At 38.5% G+C, this 16,950-nt stretch overlaps 1 non-coding gene across 4 annotated transcripts in view; it reads left to right on the forward strand.

Moving 5' to 3' along the window:
- Positions 1–878: 878 nt before the first annotated feature.
- LOC593587 overlaps positions 879–16,950 on the forward strand; it is a 79,035-nt gene continuing 62,963 nt past the window's right edge. Inside the window, exons 1-3 of one of the 4 annotated variants that reach the window (XR_004062346.1) lie at positions 11,161–11,343; positions 13,708–13,750; positions 15,800–15,915. This is a non-coding gene — a transcript (uncharacterized LOC593587). Of the gene's footprint in view, positions 1,159–11,160; positions 11,344–13,707; positions 13,751–15,799; positions 15,916–16,950 lie in introns of those variants that run through there. The other 3 variants (XR_004062347.1, XR_004062344.1, XR_004062345.1) reach the window with 3 other exon arrangements.

Here is a 16,950-nt window from a genome sequence, read left to right on the forward strand (position 1 = left end):
TGTTAAAATGATCAACTTCAACTATATAAAATGATCAATACAAACATACTAATTACTTGCTCATGTCAAACTTCAAAGAGAAAGAAGAGATCATAACTATCAGTATCTAGTGTCCCAAAATATTTTTGATAATTTATACAGAAGAAAATTTGTGTTTCAAAGATTCATTAGAAATTCATGATACAGGATAAATTTTATTTCATGATGATTGTTCTGAAGTATCAGATCAAAGTAGATGTTTGTCATTCAAAATAAGTTTTTCTATGAGGCTGATCCTTTACAGGGTCTAGAATAGCAAGACTAATGCTGAGTGATGTGATGTAGTGATTAAATGTTGGGAAACATTCCTTTGGGTAGCTCTTCACTATGAATGAATGTGAGAGGATTATAGAAGCATTGGACCCTGTAATGGTCAGTGGCCGCCCACAAAACAATGACCAGAGCTCCCTGCCAGCCAGGGCCATTAGGAAACACTGCCCACTACTAGTCTACATTCTCATACCCTGTTACTGTCTTCAAGCACTACAGAAAACAGTGTCGATAGATCAGAAGGTTGCAGTATAGTTTCACAAAAGAGTATGGTCCATGTGCCATTGTCAATGATAATAGCATTGATTTGGATGGAAAATTTCCTAGGAAATAATTTTTTTAAATGATTATATAGACTAGTTGTCTGAAATAATTTCACATAATTTTTGTTAGGGACATTTTGATAGATTCTTTGTTTACATATATTTGTATATAGGTATGCTTACACATTGATATGAAATATTTCACTAAAACACAATGAATTAAATTTTCAAATTTTGAAATCAAGTTCAACAGTTGTAAAAGTTAGTTGGAGATGTCTGCATAGTAGACTATTCTATCATTGGGAGTGTTCCATTTCTCTTGGTCGTAAGATGATTAAAAATTGAGAGGAGAGTTTTGAGAGGCTGTTTGGATGGTCAATTAATCAGGCACCCCCATAGCCTGATTGTGCTGGATGAGCACATCCATCCTGTGTGTCTGGTATCTGACCATTCACTGCACTACTGACCATGCTGGCTGACCAGTCCTGCATGGTGTGGACACTTTCACCTCAATAATCAGAAGAAGAATTAAGGAAATTCATAGAGGAGATATTTAGAATAGGAAATGAAGATTGTCTTTGTAATGGTAAGTAATTCATCATAGTAGGTAACAGTTAGACATTTCTCATTTATAACCTCATCACAACTGGGATGGAAGAGCTGAGCTGAGAGAGCAAGGGCTGAATGAATGGCTGTCAGAAAGGGTGATGGCTGACTGCAGAGCTTGTTGTGAAGTCTGAACATAGTGAGTGTTCAAAAATGTGTATTTTAAATTTTGTTAGAGAGAGTGAGAAGTGGAGAGTATTAAAAAGAGATAGAGAGAGAGAGTGAAAGAGAAAGAGAGAGAGAGAGAGAGAGAGAGAGAGAGAGGGGGGGGGGTGGGGGGGGGGGGGGGAGTGAGAATAGGATTGGAAGGACATCAGATTTTATATTGCGAGTCCAGTGGCCACCTCACAAGTACAACATCTTAAGAAGATTTAAATCTTATTTAATATGAAACAAATAGATCAGGTATGAAGAGATAAACAAGTTTTGCCTAACAGTCTAAAACCTAGAAAGGAACAGCTAGCCATGCCAGTCAGTCAAACAGACAGACAGATTACACTGACACACTGATGTGGGGTAGCCACCTGTAGGTCCTTATGATGTAAACCTCATAACCTGTTACCCCCATCTGATCTAGCTAGCTGTAGATGAGTCTGTCCGTCTATCCAGTCAGCTTGGTATGCTTGCCTTGTCTTACATCCATCCCACGCACCATTGTGGTTTGTTAGTGATTCATCTCATTGGCCTAATTTCTAACTCCATGTTCCTGCATTTAACATGTATCTAGTCCTTCACCCCCCCCCCTCCCCCCCCCCCCCCCCCTCCTCTACAATCTTCATTCTTACCGGTCCTTCATTTCAGCTCATATTTCTGGAGGAGTTCTCCTCAGCTGTACCCTGAGGAATGCCTTTCTTGATGTATGCCATCTTTCGATCTCTTCCTATCGATCCACGGAAAGTAGATATGAGAGGGGCATCTTTTGTTCCGTCTTATGTCATCATTCCATATCCATGAATTTGGTTCATTTGTTTTAAATTACTGCACCTCCAAAGTCACCCTGTACAGAACAGAGGCCAACTCAAATAAGAAGTTTTGTAATTGATGCAAGTATGATGGTTTTTAATTATTAGTAGAGCTTGTTAATGGTAAAGAGCACTCTTTCATACGGTCATTATCTTCATAATAATCCTAAGTTTTATCTTTTGTTCTTATATTGTTTTTAACAGTACATGTTTGACAAAAGTTCAATGTTTCCCATTTAATACAAGAAATGGAAGATATGGCATTTATCAAAGTACTAATTTTTTACAAAATATTTTGAGACCAAAATCTGTGTCTGTATTTAATTGAGGATGAAAATTCAGATTCAATTTGTATTATAGAAGGGTACTGGATAACATCTTGTTTAACTAGAAATTCTTTTAGTTTTCATTAGTTTTTCAACCATCAGTGAGATTTCTGGTTGGATGTTTGGGAAAGCAAAAGAGAGACAGAGACAGACTTGGATTAGTATATTTGACTTTTGAGAAGCACAATAGAGGAGAGCCCTCTCTCTGTGGATCAGTGTCAGTCCATACCAGCCCGCCCAGCTGGGATGCCGGCATTCAAATAACAACTAGATTCGGATGAAACGAAGTGCAAAAAGTTATTTTTTAACAGGAACTCTTTGTATTATCGTACAGAATGTGCAATTTCATGTTTTTGTAGAGCTCTCTGTGATATTTCAGTGCTATTTTTCGGCTGTCTTCAGACTGGGGATGTCTATATAAACTAATCACTGATTGTCTTTTATTATGAAACAGAAATGAGCTTGAATTTAATCTATTCAGAATCTTGTAGGAGGGAAAACATTATGAGGAGTAGTATTGTTGGTTGCCTTGTACTAATAAGCTAATTTGCCATGATTAACATTATAAACAGACTGTGGAACATATTTACTTGGTAGGAAGGAAGAATCAGAAAACATATGTTGACAACTTGACTTGATTAATCAACAGTTGATTGTTTCTTGTTTAAGAGGGTTTTGAAAACCTAGTTGGTAGAAACCAGTATGAAGATCATTACCTGTACTGGAATTAAATTTCATTTTGGCTGAGTAAAGGGTTGCTTAGTACTAGTAGGGCTAGGTTTTGCATTAGTATTCATACTTAAAGCTAAAGACCAGTTATGGTCATGCGATTGCATTGTGAAAGAAACGTTGTGAAATTGATCAGAAAAGGTTGATCATCTAGCATAGATGTACTGCAAGGTTCTGGAATCATCAAAATGATAAGAAATTTGGCCAAGTCTTCATAAAGTTAGAAGCACTGTACACAGAAAGATGTGGGACTACACACACATGCGCGACACATGCATTTCATATATCTCAACAGGCGAGAGATACACTAATTTACCAAATATATCAATTAGTAGGCAATTTCCCGTCAAAATTTTTATCATCATGTAATATTAAAAACATATTCTTTCACATGATTGGTAATAAGAACTTCCATTTCATTTTTTGAAATTGGGGCATTTCCAATACTGGTCCTTACCTTTAAGATTGTGTTTCTCATGTTTCATGTTTGCTGTTGTATTACCAACATAATTCACATTACAGAAAAGTAAGATTACTTGGGTAAGAGATGAATATAAATGTCAAAACAAAATTGATATTCGATGCAAGAAATGAAACATTTGAGCTTGATTGCTTTTGTAGAGGCGATCAAAGAGAAAAGCGATAACAGAAATATATTGAAGAGAGAGAGAGAGGCAAAAAGAATAATTTGTTCATGGAAGAACAAGTCTTGCCTTTGTCATGATTATACATCTCCAATCTAATACGTGACAAAAGAAAATACAGCCATGTTTACCCGACCTTTGTGAATATTTTCTTTGATTATTCATAATTGAAGAGGCTCTATGTTTTCTTAGGTTTCTGTCCCATGTCCCGCTGTGTTGCATAGCAGACAGCTAGGGTTATATGAAGCAATTAATGACATTCTTCTCTTCTCATAGATGTAAAGTCAGACGTACTTCTAATAACCGCTAATAATGTCAAGGTAGAGACAGTCTTATCTAATGTATTACATTTCATGCTTAGCATTTCAATGGTATGTATGTGTAGGTTTTCTTTTTGGTGTTTGTTTACACAGTCAGCAATAACAGATAAGAAAGAATGAGGAACTTGTTTGGTTTACAATCAGCATAGTTTTTAAACCAAATGGCACAAGCCAAGGTCTAAGTTGGGAAATCTGAAAGCATAATTTTACTGTCTCTTGTATATTGTTGTTGTTATCTTATTTTTTGAGACAGCCAGTGTAGCAGACTGATATTGAGATGAGATTGGATTCAAGACTAGTCCTTTTTTTAGTTCACTGACCCTATTCCTCCGGGGGTTGAGGAGGGGGTCATAGCCATGTCCTATTTTCTCCTTGCTACTATGGCGACGAGGGAAGCCCATGTTTTCATCTAGATGGCATCAAAATAGAAGGAAAAAAGGTCTTGTATTCATACTGTGCAGTGAGATGCAGAGGGGCGTCTTTCCTTCACATAAATCAAGAACCTTGGCTTGGCATAGAGAGGGAGGGAGGGAGAGTAAGCGAGGAAGCGTGGCCCATGTTTTTACGTAATGTCATCTAGTCATCTGTTGGTTGGGTGGTGAGCTGTGAGGCAGGCAGGCAATCCGTGATGATGCATGTGTGTAGTGAGGGGTATGTTTGGATGCCTCTACCCTCAGAATGGGTGCCTAGTATGTCACAGATGGTGTCAGTCTTGTCTTGGCTCGGTGCGCTTGAGTCGGTCTCAGTCTTAGACCTGTTAAGAGCAGATGAGTACTTGTTTTGGAATGAGACAATAGAATAAATGTTCTATTTCCTGAACATATTTGTATTTCTAGTTGCTGTCTTGATCACTATTAATACATTCCATACTTGAATAGAATCCAAGAGATGTTTGCCTATGAAATACTCAATAAGGATAAACATTTGCTCCTTATCCCTCAGATAATCAAATTTGGGTTATACAAATTCAATGGATTTTTTTTCTTTGCAATTAAAATGGCTGACATAAAGCAAGCGGGGTCCTGAGTCAGATGCCATTGAATTCGAGAGATCAATCTGCGTGTGAAACAACAAAAGAATATCAAGAAAAAAATCTCTGACATTGTCGCTGTTCTTGCCTTCATCATGCTGTTAGCTCTTTTTCCGGGGGAAGGCTGAAAGGAACATAAATAAAAATGGACCTTTGCCCTAGCCACCAAATTAAAAGTTTTATGGCGACAGTATAATTGAGAATAATGAGCATTGTTGTGTATGTGTATGCTTGTTAGTCTTAGTTATCAGCCCATAGTCACGTCTCAACAAACCAGTTAAACACCACTTTACATCAATTTTACATTCTCATCAATCAAGGGTTTTGCTCTACATTGACCCAATACCCCTGTGCACTGTGAAGTCTGTCGTAGTTTTGTACTTTTTTACTTCAGGGAATGAGGATTAGGATACATGAAGGGGTACAGGTACAGTTGGAGACAGAGACAGACGGAGACAGATAAAATGTACAGAAAATTGACAAACTAAATGGAGAGGTATATATATATAGAGATACTTAAAGATTGAGGGAAGATTATGAGATAGAGAGAGAGAGTGATGACTAGATGCATTGTTAGGTATGAGGAGTTTGAGCAAGGACTTGGGGCTGGTGGTAATTAATGAAAGCTAGAGAGATGAGGGTAGTCTGAGGGCATCCTTTCCTTGATGACGAACCCTGGGTAATTAAGCAAGAATCTCTTGCTCGTTTGTAATGCCCATGATTGGCTGCCACAAGCCAATCAGATGTCTATCTCTCTCTACCTGATGGGTCCAAATGAGACAGCAGTTAAGACACGGCTCTCTTCCAACCAAAAGTAGACATTAAGAAAAGGTCCAAGAATCTTCATCACAAGCAAGTGGTAATTATCATCATGAGAGCTTCTTAACTCCAAGCTTTGCATATTTGTGTCTTCTTCTGTGGCAACCAAGCTCGGATTTAATTGCAAGATGCGGCGGCCTAATCTCCGGCAGTCATTTGTCGCCATGACGATGTCCTTAAACTTTTCCCCCTTTGGGCCCTTAAGTCCGGGGCAGGTTGCGTAAATTAATGAGTGATGGCTCGAGTTACGAGGCACATCCTTTTGTACATTGTTGCGCGATGCAAGCTGTCCTACTAATGGCTGCGTTAATCTGTGGCCATTCGATCCCCTGGAAAGTCTCGCTCGTAATTACGTTGCAAGAGAAGTGTCCCCGGCCGAAGCAAGCCGTCTTGATTGCGACACATCCTCCGTGCTCGTCGTCGTGTATCTCGCAAGAAAGTCAAACAATGAGTTCACCTCATCAGGACAGATCAGATCACAACATGGCTTCAAAGAAACTAAATCATCTGTATTCTCAAGACAAGATTGAGGTTGATTAATCCCCTTGTTCTTCAGCATTTTATTTTGATTAGATTTTTACTTCTTAGTGTTCTCAAGTCTTCTCTAGAGCTTAGTAATAGCTATCATTATTATTCTCAAGATGGTCTTGGCTACGGGGTGATTAGGAACGATAGGCCTAGATATTGTTTTTTATTTCAGTAAAGTGTTTTTCTGTATTCAGGGTTCAAAACTATTCAGACAGTAGTAATAGATGTGTAATCGATGAATTGCTATCAGTAAAATAATTCATATTGACATTTTGTGTGTCAGGAAGAAAAATAGCTATTCTAATAAAAATACATTTGAAGATTTACATACTATAATAAAAACCGTGTCAGTTTTTCTTTACGTCAATGCTGTGCTTTCCATTTGTAATTTCAAGTAAGAAATCACTTAGAAAGGCTGAATGATTGTCATTGTCCTCATGTTTCAATTGTGATTTAAACAAAATATAATTGCACAATGAAAACAGACTGAGAATATTAAGAATGTCAGATATGGGGCTAGCCTTCTGCTGTTAATGCAAGGACAGCTTGCTTAGATTACGTAGTAAGCCAAAGAAACCATATTTCAGTAATTTTTGCAAAAATGGGCTTGTCAAACCAGGTTATGTGAAAATAAAGTGCCATTCTTATGGTGGGGAAATTTGATTTTTTAAAAATAAAATGATTGCACTATGATGTTACAAAACTACATATTATTTAAGACATCATATTTAATACAATTAATGCTTTTAGTTTAACATAGTCATCCTCATCAACAAATCACAAAAGTATAACATCTTTAGAGTTTAAAATGGCAACGATATATGCCTACTGAAAAGGGGAAGATTTAAGTTGACTTGTTGGTGAGGGGGAAAGTCAGTGTCAACATGTTACGGCCATTGCGGTGTCATGGCTACTTATAAGGTAATGTGTGTGGTTCGTTCGTTCGGCAAGCACAAGTGTGAGAATTTGAAAGGGATAATTCCATCCCATCCTAGTACTTGAAATGAGTCACATGGGTGAAGATGGTGGGCCCCACATCGGAGGGTAGCGACCAAGAAACTCTATCTTGTACTAGTCAGAAGGCTGTGAGATATATGATGCCATGAAATATGAACCATCCTTAAGACACCAGCTCCCTTTTGTTATCCTTCATCACTCTTCCATCTTCTGGTGGGTAGGGTCATTATCTAGAGATTAATCAGTAGAGGAGAAGAAGATGTGAGGGAGATAGCAAGAGAGAGAGAGAGAGAGAGAGAGAGAGAGAGAGAGAGAGAGAGAGAGCCGGTAGCAGGGAAGGGATCAAAGCCCCTGTCCAAGCAAGGTTGGGTTACGGTGACAAGGAGTTCAGCAGGAAAGGGGTTTAATTAAGCCAAGCTATTGTTTTCAGGGGGGTCTTCACACCCTTGGGTGGGGTACACACAACAGGTGGTAGTGATACAAACTTGACCCATATATCTCACAATACCATAAGACAAATTCTGTGATTTTTCTGATTTTCTCACATCTTTCAACCGGTAACCCATACCCCGTCTTCTTCTCTTCCCTGCCAAAATCCCTCTTTTTGTTTATAAAAGGGGTCTTATGACTTCACTTCGGGATTAGCGGTACCCCTCTCAATCATATTTTTAAGGCGATGGTTTTTGTTTCGACTGAGGTCACGATGGCTGCCATAATTGAATCGTATAATATCAGCAGCTTGAATAAGCAACGCAAGTTTGCTTAGAATTGGCCGGTCGCTCGGGCGGAAAATTTCTCGGGTCATCCCGTGGATGCGTGTTCAAACAAGAGTCTTCTTCACAGTTCATTCGTCATTGCTCGTCATCGTTCCTCCACAGCCCGGCACAGCACAGCTCAGCTCAGCTTGGCTTGGCTTGGCTTGGCTTGCCCAGGCCAGGCCACTACATTCTCTCTCCCACTCTCCCTCTTCCCTCTCTTCTCCATTATCCCCGTCATTATTCCACCTTACGTTTTTTTGTTGTTGCCGTAATCATACAATTTACATAATCATGTGAATTCTGTGCCTTAGAGACTTGACGTGATCTCACAGCTAGAAGGAAGCATGAATAATGAGATGGCAAGATTTTCCTAAGTCTCTATCAAATGACTTGATGATGGGCTTTCTTGGACTATCGTCATCACGGGGGAAGATAGCGGCTCCTCGGATGATGTACGCTTCCGACTTATTCTCGCTTCATGTAGCTTCTTATCATGCTGCTTCTTCAAGTCTTTTTCCTGAAAAACAGAAAAAAACCCCTCATTGCTTCCAATGTAAATTAAGGTTCATTGGAATGACATGCTTTACAGATGAATGATTGTATATGATGGACTAGCTCTAGTCATTCTACACTTCATCACATTTTTCACTTTTTACTTGTCTTTCTTTTGAAAAGCTTTCAACTTTGATTTACAGATTTAAATAAGGATTACCAAGTCTACTAGAAACCAGTTTTCAGAAAGCGTAACACATCTCATTTATTATCTGAAGCATCTCAAATATTTGATTAATTCATGACATTGTTTGCTAAAAATTTTCTAGTAGATTCAACAATTTTCCACAGGTCTGCAGCTTTTTGTTTGGTCTGTATTTTGTTCCCCTTTGTGTCGCAATATTTCTTTTGATTCATCATGTTTGTTGCCTAATTTCCATTTGGTAAAATTGGGAGCTGATTATGAGTGCCAGGCTTGGCATTGTGTCAGTCCACTTGAGCGAGGCCGCAGAATCTACTTTGCATTTTAAACAGCTCAAATAGAAGTGGTCCCTGGGTGCTACACAATGTAAATGGGAGCCTCTCAAAGAGGGTTTGTGCCTATTGTTACAGCTAGGTTCTCTTTCTATTATCTCTCTCATAATCCTTCCAACTCGTCTCTTCATCACCCTCCTACCTTCCCTTTTATTTTCCTTTGAATCTCTTTACTCCATGCAAAGTGAAAAGAGAATGAAAGAGGCTCATTCACCCCATGCCACCCATCTCATTTAAAGGATTTAATTCTAAAGAGATTTACCTGCAGGATAACTGTTTTGTAACTGTCAACAGTTTATATAGATTGTAATTATCAACATTACTTCCATGCGTACGCCCATCTATGGCTCTGTGTAATGGTGAATTTATACCTCTGAGAAAGTATACAAACAATGAGTTAATAATTACCAAATGAAGTGAAAAAATGTTATTTAATATGTACCAAATAAAAAAAATTGAAGAGAAGATAATAATCAAGAGTAATAATTACATTGTATGTGAGCATCTAGAACTAGTAATTTAGGTGAGAAATTTCTAAGAGGCAAATGAGAGAGATTTGAATATAGAAAGGAAAAAAAAAGAGAGGGTTAATTAATGAAGAAAGGAATTAGGAATAGGTAGAAGAATGGATAAAGAGATTCAATAAATTAAATAACATAGGATTAAATTCACTTTGAAATGTAGGAAGGTAGAATGTAGGGGGGGGGGGAATAGTTTGATGTATTGATACTAGAGGGAAATAATTTATTTTATTTGTACTACTTTTACTAGTTGTAGGAAGAGATAAATCTAAGTAAAGACATGACACCTCTCTGTGCATGAGAGCTAACTAGCTTCCAGGCTAATCTTTTGAAAATTACTGCTATACGGTAACAAAATGGGTATGACGATACATGATTCATGATATACAGACAGCCTTTGACTTGACCATTGAGCTGAAGCCAATGGTCAAGTAGTACCTTGTCCTCATATCACCTCCTCAGTTAGTTTTGACTGGAATCTAGACTGACTGACCACATGTTCTTATCATATGAATTGTCTAGCAACCCTACAGGATGGTCAGGCTGATAGTCTCTCATTCCAGACCCATCCGTACAGTTTATATCCAGTCATGCTTTATTCTATTTTTTTGATGGCAAAAAGTGGGATTCAAATGAATTAAAATGTCTCTCTTCCTTTTCTTCTGTTTTTGCCAAACTACTGAAATTTTGAGGGGGAAATGCAGTGGAAAGTAGTGGTAAAGGATTCTCCTTATGAATTTGTTCAGAATGTAATAATTGGTCGTTTTAACTTTGAATTAGTTTTCTTTCAAACTTTAATATTAGTGACTGGCTCTATGTGGCCTATATTTGACTTAAGACATTTGTAAATTGTAAACATGGTGACAGTCACTGATATTTGGATATTTCCCTGAACCTTAGATCCATGACTGAAAAAAATATCATAAATTGAACCTACAGTTTACTATTGCCCCACAGTGTTACTTTTGTATTTTCATTTCCAGTTCTTTCTCATGATTTAGATCTTTCATAACAACCCTTGAGTTCGCTTGTTTTCATATTACAATAATTTTGTAGAAGCAGCATTTGTTGAATTCCACCATACTTCCATGAATAGAATTCAAGATTTAAAATTGAAATTCAATCTTCTTACAAGCTTACTAAAGATCATTAATTTTGGTGAAATAAGCGGGCCTTGTTTGCCATAAGAATTAAGCGGTAATTGAACTATCCCTGACCCCTCCCTATTCTCTATGAGTGAGGGGGTGGTGGAGGTAGGTCCACTATGGTAGCCCCCCAATCAAAGATTTCTACCTGCAGGCAATAGAGAAAGAGACAAAGAGAGGGTTAATGAAGGTGAGGAGGGAGGGAGGGAATAAGAGAAGGAGGGGTGTATTGTTACCTATTCAGCCGTGCTAATCAGCTTCTTGCATGCCAGGTAATACTTAAGGTTGGAGTGGTGAGAACTATTCAAAACGGTACACAAATGAATAGGACTTTTAAACAGCGGGTTAGACATTCTATGCTTTCATACCAGCATGCATTGGAGGTAATAGGAGTGGCAAGGTGAGAGTTTGAGCTTTCTAATAATTGATATTAACCCAGATTGGTATCTTATCCTGTGCTATACGGCTATCTATGTTTGAGTGAGTGAGAGTCTGTGCATGACCTTCCTTGTAACGCTGCCTGTCTGAGCAGACAGATAGAAAGCCGGAGTTCCTTCCGTTTTTGAGGATGACATCACTGCTCATACAGGCAGCAGGATGGCCTGGCCTGGGCAGCTAAGAGTAGAGTAGGTAGGCTAGGGTCTGTCTGATATTCTCTATTTATAGCCAGCAGCGTTACAAGTTGTGACAAATGCCACTGTGGTCAGTGTAGTTGTACTAGTCTCTAGATTCATACCACGGAGGCTTGGTGGGTATGGTGTGCTCAGAGTGAGAGCCAGATGGACTGTTGTTATTGTTGTTGTTAAGTTTAGGCAAGTCAGTCAGTTTATGACCAATATTGCCGAATACTATAACAAATTTGTTTTGAATTTAAATTTAAATTTACGTACATATATTCTTTATATACTATCCCTTTGGAGCCAGAAGCAGAGCTTCCGTTTTTGCCAGAATTACTCCATTTTTGCCAGAATTACTCCATTTTTGCCAGAATTACTCTGTTTTTTCCTCCGAATTACGGTATTACGTTTTTTTCTTCATAATTTAATTTTTTTAAAAACATTCCGCACGTCCAACAACTGCCCTAAAAGGGTCATTTGATCACAAAGTCAATAGAAAACTAAGTTTAAAACATACTTGAAGAGAAAAAAATTCTCATAAATAATAAAAGCCGACAATATCAAAATAACCACACAAAAAATACCTGCTTGTATGGAAAAAACAGCATGAGGAATGAACATTTCTGCATTGGAAGTGTGTCACGCGTGGTTGTAAGTTGTTTTTTTTATGAATTCCTTTTTTTTGCCATCATGATTCCTTTTTATGGTCGCACAAGGTTGGCAGCTCTGCAGAAGGGCATAAACTCTGTAAGATCTTGGGAGTTAATGCCCTTCTTGCTCCAAACAGATGATGCATAAATTTAATGCTATGCTGGATCTCAGCAGATACAAGTAAAACAAAAAGGAGATCATCCTTGAATATGTGACAAATAAACTTCAATTTAATGTTGGATACTAGGAGTCAGGGATCAATCTTATTTGATGCTAACATAGTGAAGAAGAGCACTGATTTAGATAAGATATCTATTGAGGTCCAGAGGGGCATGAGGCAATATCATTGACAGACAGTTAGCTCCCTCCTTGCTCCCTCCTTGCTCTCAGTAGATGATATTCCTTACTGCCCTCAAGTTGACAAGCTGACGGTGATCTTGCTCCTGGAAGAAATGAAATAGTTCCAGTAGGCCTGTAGAGGGACTGGCTATGCATGCCCAAATTATAGAAACAATTCTTTCTCTGAATATTCAAAGTAGCCCCTGGAGGGTGAAAAGTGATTTGAGGGTTTTGCTAACCTGACAGATCAATGTACCATGCGCTTGTATTGATAGATATACAGGTAGTTCTTCTATTAAACTGAAAGTAATGATCATGTCAAAATATCCAGTTTTACTATCATTCACAGTCTAGTTTCAACTATCATTTACACCTATGGTCATAGGATCATGAGGCCTGTCATCATCAGACCAAAGTTGCAAAATAACCCAATATTTTAATCTCAAATTAGCCAGCTAATTTGCGTCCTCATCAGCCCGCGGTTGGAATTAGTGGGCTTTTGGTTGAGAAAATATCCCAAGAAATCTTGGGTTTTGTTTTCAAAACAGCCTGCTATTTAGGAAATAGCTGGCTAATTCACGCCTGTCCGAGCTAGTTTATGATGAGGTTATCGGTCTGGTGAAGACACAATTTCTAGCTTTGGGAAAATATCCGGAGTCTGAAAATAACAGGCTATCTTGCAACTTCGGTCTGATGAAAACAGGCCTACTGTGATTGATAATATAGGACCTGATATGACTGGGAAATTGCACCTACAATGTGTCGCATATATACTACTACTAAAGTCTGTTTGTAGAAGACTAGTCATGACTGCCCTTGACACTACCCTACATCTAGTCTGGTCACTGCCTGGTCATCTTGGGCCAAATCAATGTCAGTTCTGACCATTGCACCAATTGACCATGATCAGGTACTTTCCACTGCTATTGGAACGCTCATAGTGGCTTGATAGTGCCTTAGTAAGCAGCCCTTAGTGACTGGAGCATGAGCAAGAATGCCCATGCCAAATATTCATTTTATGTGAGCCCTAGACGAAAAATACTGAGGGCAATGTTATGCCTCTAGCCAGTGAGTGGGAACATTATATCTGTTTTTTATGTCTTTATTTCCTTTCCTTTTCTCTCTTTTTCTTCTGTCTCTCGCTCTTGTTTGTCTAGCTCTGTCCAGGTCCTGCAATTGGCCATGTTTTGCCTAGAGCTGGTGAGGAAACACTTCCTTCCTTAATTCTATCTCCTTCTCTCCATCTCTTCATGTCTCATTCTTTACACTTTTATATGTCTGTCTGTCTGTCTGTCTCTCTTCCATGCTCTCTTTTTCCATCTGCATCCTCCTTTCTCCATCTTTCTATCCCCCATTATATCTCTCTTTCTATCCCCCATTATATCTCTCTCTTTCTCTCTTTTGCTCTCTCTTGCTCTAACTTGGCAAATCCCAACCATTTGACCAGTTGTGTCTGCTATATACATGTTGTAGGCTAACTAGTACTGGATTGTCTTCATATCATGGCATGTCTTGTTGAATCATAGATCCCAGATACATGATTGTTAGGTTCATAGATTTGTAAGATAAACTCTTGCTGTGCCATTGCTGCACAGACTGCACACAATCGTTATTGGACCAAATTATATGTCGCATACAAAGAATTGATATTTCTGTTTGTTACATATTGTGGTAAAGTGATTGATGAAGATTTTTACCTCATCTCCTTATGGCCGGTTAAATTCAAGGTTATGTAATAAACAATGTAAAACCATTTAAAGATATTATGATAACTATTGAAAAGTGTGTGTTAGTAGGAACTGAATAATTGGAGAGAAAGGGAAGAGAGTATGAGCTGGAGAGAGGGAGAGAGAGAGAGACAGAGAGAGAGAGAGAGAGAGAGAGAAAGAGAGAGAGAGAGAGAGAGAGAGGGAGGGGAGGGAGGGAGGGAGGGGGAGAGAGGAGAGAAGGAGGGAGGGGGAGAGAGAAAGAGAGAGGAGGAGAGACAAAGGGAACGAGAGGGGGAGGGAAGGTGCAGCAAGAGGAAGGAGGGTTATGAAGTAAGAGGATAAGGATTGTCATTTTGCTCATTAAGAACTTACCCAGGTCCATGTAATCTGTCTACTCTCTGAAGAGTAATTGACATAGACTAATCAGCAAAGCTGTCTATACTATCTAGAAAACTTTTTTTGTTCTTGAATGTAATGAAACTCATGATTATCTCTGAAGAAGAGCCAAGAAATTGCTGGAGCACTGCACTCATCAAATCAAGACTATCAAACCACAAGTTTGGCCGTGGGTCGAGCCTAGGTATTGCTTCTTGCATTCCACTTGAGAACACATAACACAAGTTTATAGATGACGTTAATGAAACCATGTGAAACCTGGCTCATCCTTATTAGCAGCTCCAGCTTTAATTTGAAGAGTTGTCTGGGTTTTATCAAAATCTAATTAGGCTTAAAGCTTTGACTGTCTAGAGACAATATTTGCATTTACAGACAAAGATAAACAAGCTAAGAAAAGCAGGTAATATGGTAGGATAGCCAGCTTGCCTACCTACAGAAGTGTAGTAATTTCATGCGCTGCTCCCAACCAGTCAACCACAACACTCTTGTTGGTGCAGGCCTCTCCTTAATTACATTTGCATATGTAAATCACAAGCGTAGAGCTTAACGAGTTAACTCAATTGGGAGCCATTGCGCTGTTTGGCTACATTCAATCTCTACATGTTATTTCAGTCTATGGTTTCTACCTCTAAGCTATATGCGTGTGTAATCCCTCATTATAACTCACATAATTTCAATATAAATACCGCAGTGAATAACCCCTCCACTCTTCCTCTTTCTCGTCTCACAATTCTTCAATATTCTTTTCAACATACATCTTTTTCTTCACTAATTCCTTTTCAATATCACCTGTGTCACAATAGAGAAGCTTTCGGCATGCTAAGTTTCTTTTTATTTCTCTCTACCCTCCCCCTCTCTTTCTCTCTCTCTCCTCACCTTTTGTTCTGGTCTCATGCGAGTACAATAACTCTGACCCCATTAATTTGGCGAAGCCCTGTTTGTGCCTCACCGCCTTTTCATTGAATTCTTTTACAAACTCTAGCGCTTTTGATTGGTTTGGAGAGTAAAGGCCAATGGATGGTTAAGAACAATAGTCGTCATCTACACGTAGAGTAGTTCTTAAATGCATTGGCTAGGTTTGGTTGCACAGTCTTTAATGGGTTGCCTGCTTAAGTCATCTTAACTCTCTGTTTTTCTCTCACAGTTCACAAGGCAGTTTAACTCTATGCTGATGACTATACAGTGAGGGCGGAGGGAGCACCTGTTTTACCTCTCCCGATCTTGGAATAAGATGTCTGCAAGTTCTTGCATGAATTGAAGGTAATATCTCTATGTTATTTCCATAACTATCATAGTTATCATCTTTAATTATCTAATCGCCTAATCTCAACGTTTGTTCACGGTATGAACCCACGGAACAAGTCTTAAGTCTTGGAAGAGTATGGCTTGTAAACACTTGTTTTCTTGTAATAACTGGTGTGAGTAATAACTTTCTATTTCAACATGTGTCATTGATAAGACATGTTAGGATACATCTAGAAAGCTAGAAATGGCTAATTATGAAGCAGATAGAATCTCATTTACTGCGGATATCCTCTGAGTGGCCTTTGACCCTTGTTGCTCTGGAATCATCCCAGTCCGCCAATCGGACAAAAACATACTTCAACTTGTGTGTTTCCTGTCCTAATCAGAGTATGATTTGATTATTGTGTGCTGGCTGGCCCAGCTAGCCGTGCCTGGATGTAAAGGGATGATAGCAAGAGTTTTGTAGGAAGCGTTATTGACTCGGTGTGACAGTGTGACAACAAAATAAGGCATGGACACTTGGATGATTCCTTTGATTTCATCCGCTTCATCAAATATCTCAAGATGAATACAATCTTTATTTGCTCTTCTTTGAATTGTTCTACAACAGAGGACCCATACGTTGATGCTGTTTGTTGTGAAGGGTATGTATAATGACTTCCCATCATACATGAACTAACCAGGCATGAATGCTTAGATGAATTGGTCTGTGCTCAAACTTGATTATATCGAGTCAAATGATGACTTCATTTCTAAGTGTTCACAGTTTTTTTGTTGGTACCTGGTTTGAAATTAATTTTCAGGGACTGTTTCAAGGCGAGGTCTATAATTGACAGTTTGACACTTCAGAATTGTATCAGTGATTTTATCGTGGCAAAGCATTCTTAATATTTCTGTATTGGAGAGATGGAATAGTAGAATGGGCATTTCATATAGTCATTTGATTTTTTTCTGGCAGTATGTTAGAAAACCGTTCAGAAATGCCCTCTTAATTAAGAAGTTAAATTGCGCACTCATTGCTTTATGTGAGGAAACCATATTTGATTTGAT

This window comes from Strongylocentrotus purpuratus, unplaced genomic scaffold (genome assembly GCF_000002235.5).
Source record: "Strongylocentrotus purpuratus isolate Spur 01 unplaced genomic scaffold, Spur_5.0 spur5_scaffold_8, whole genome shotgun sequence".
NCBI lineage: Eukaryota > Metazoa > Echinodermata > Echinoidea > Camarodonta > Strongylocentrotidae > Strongylocentrotus > Strongylocentrotus purpuratus.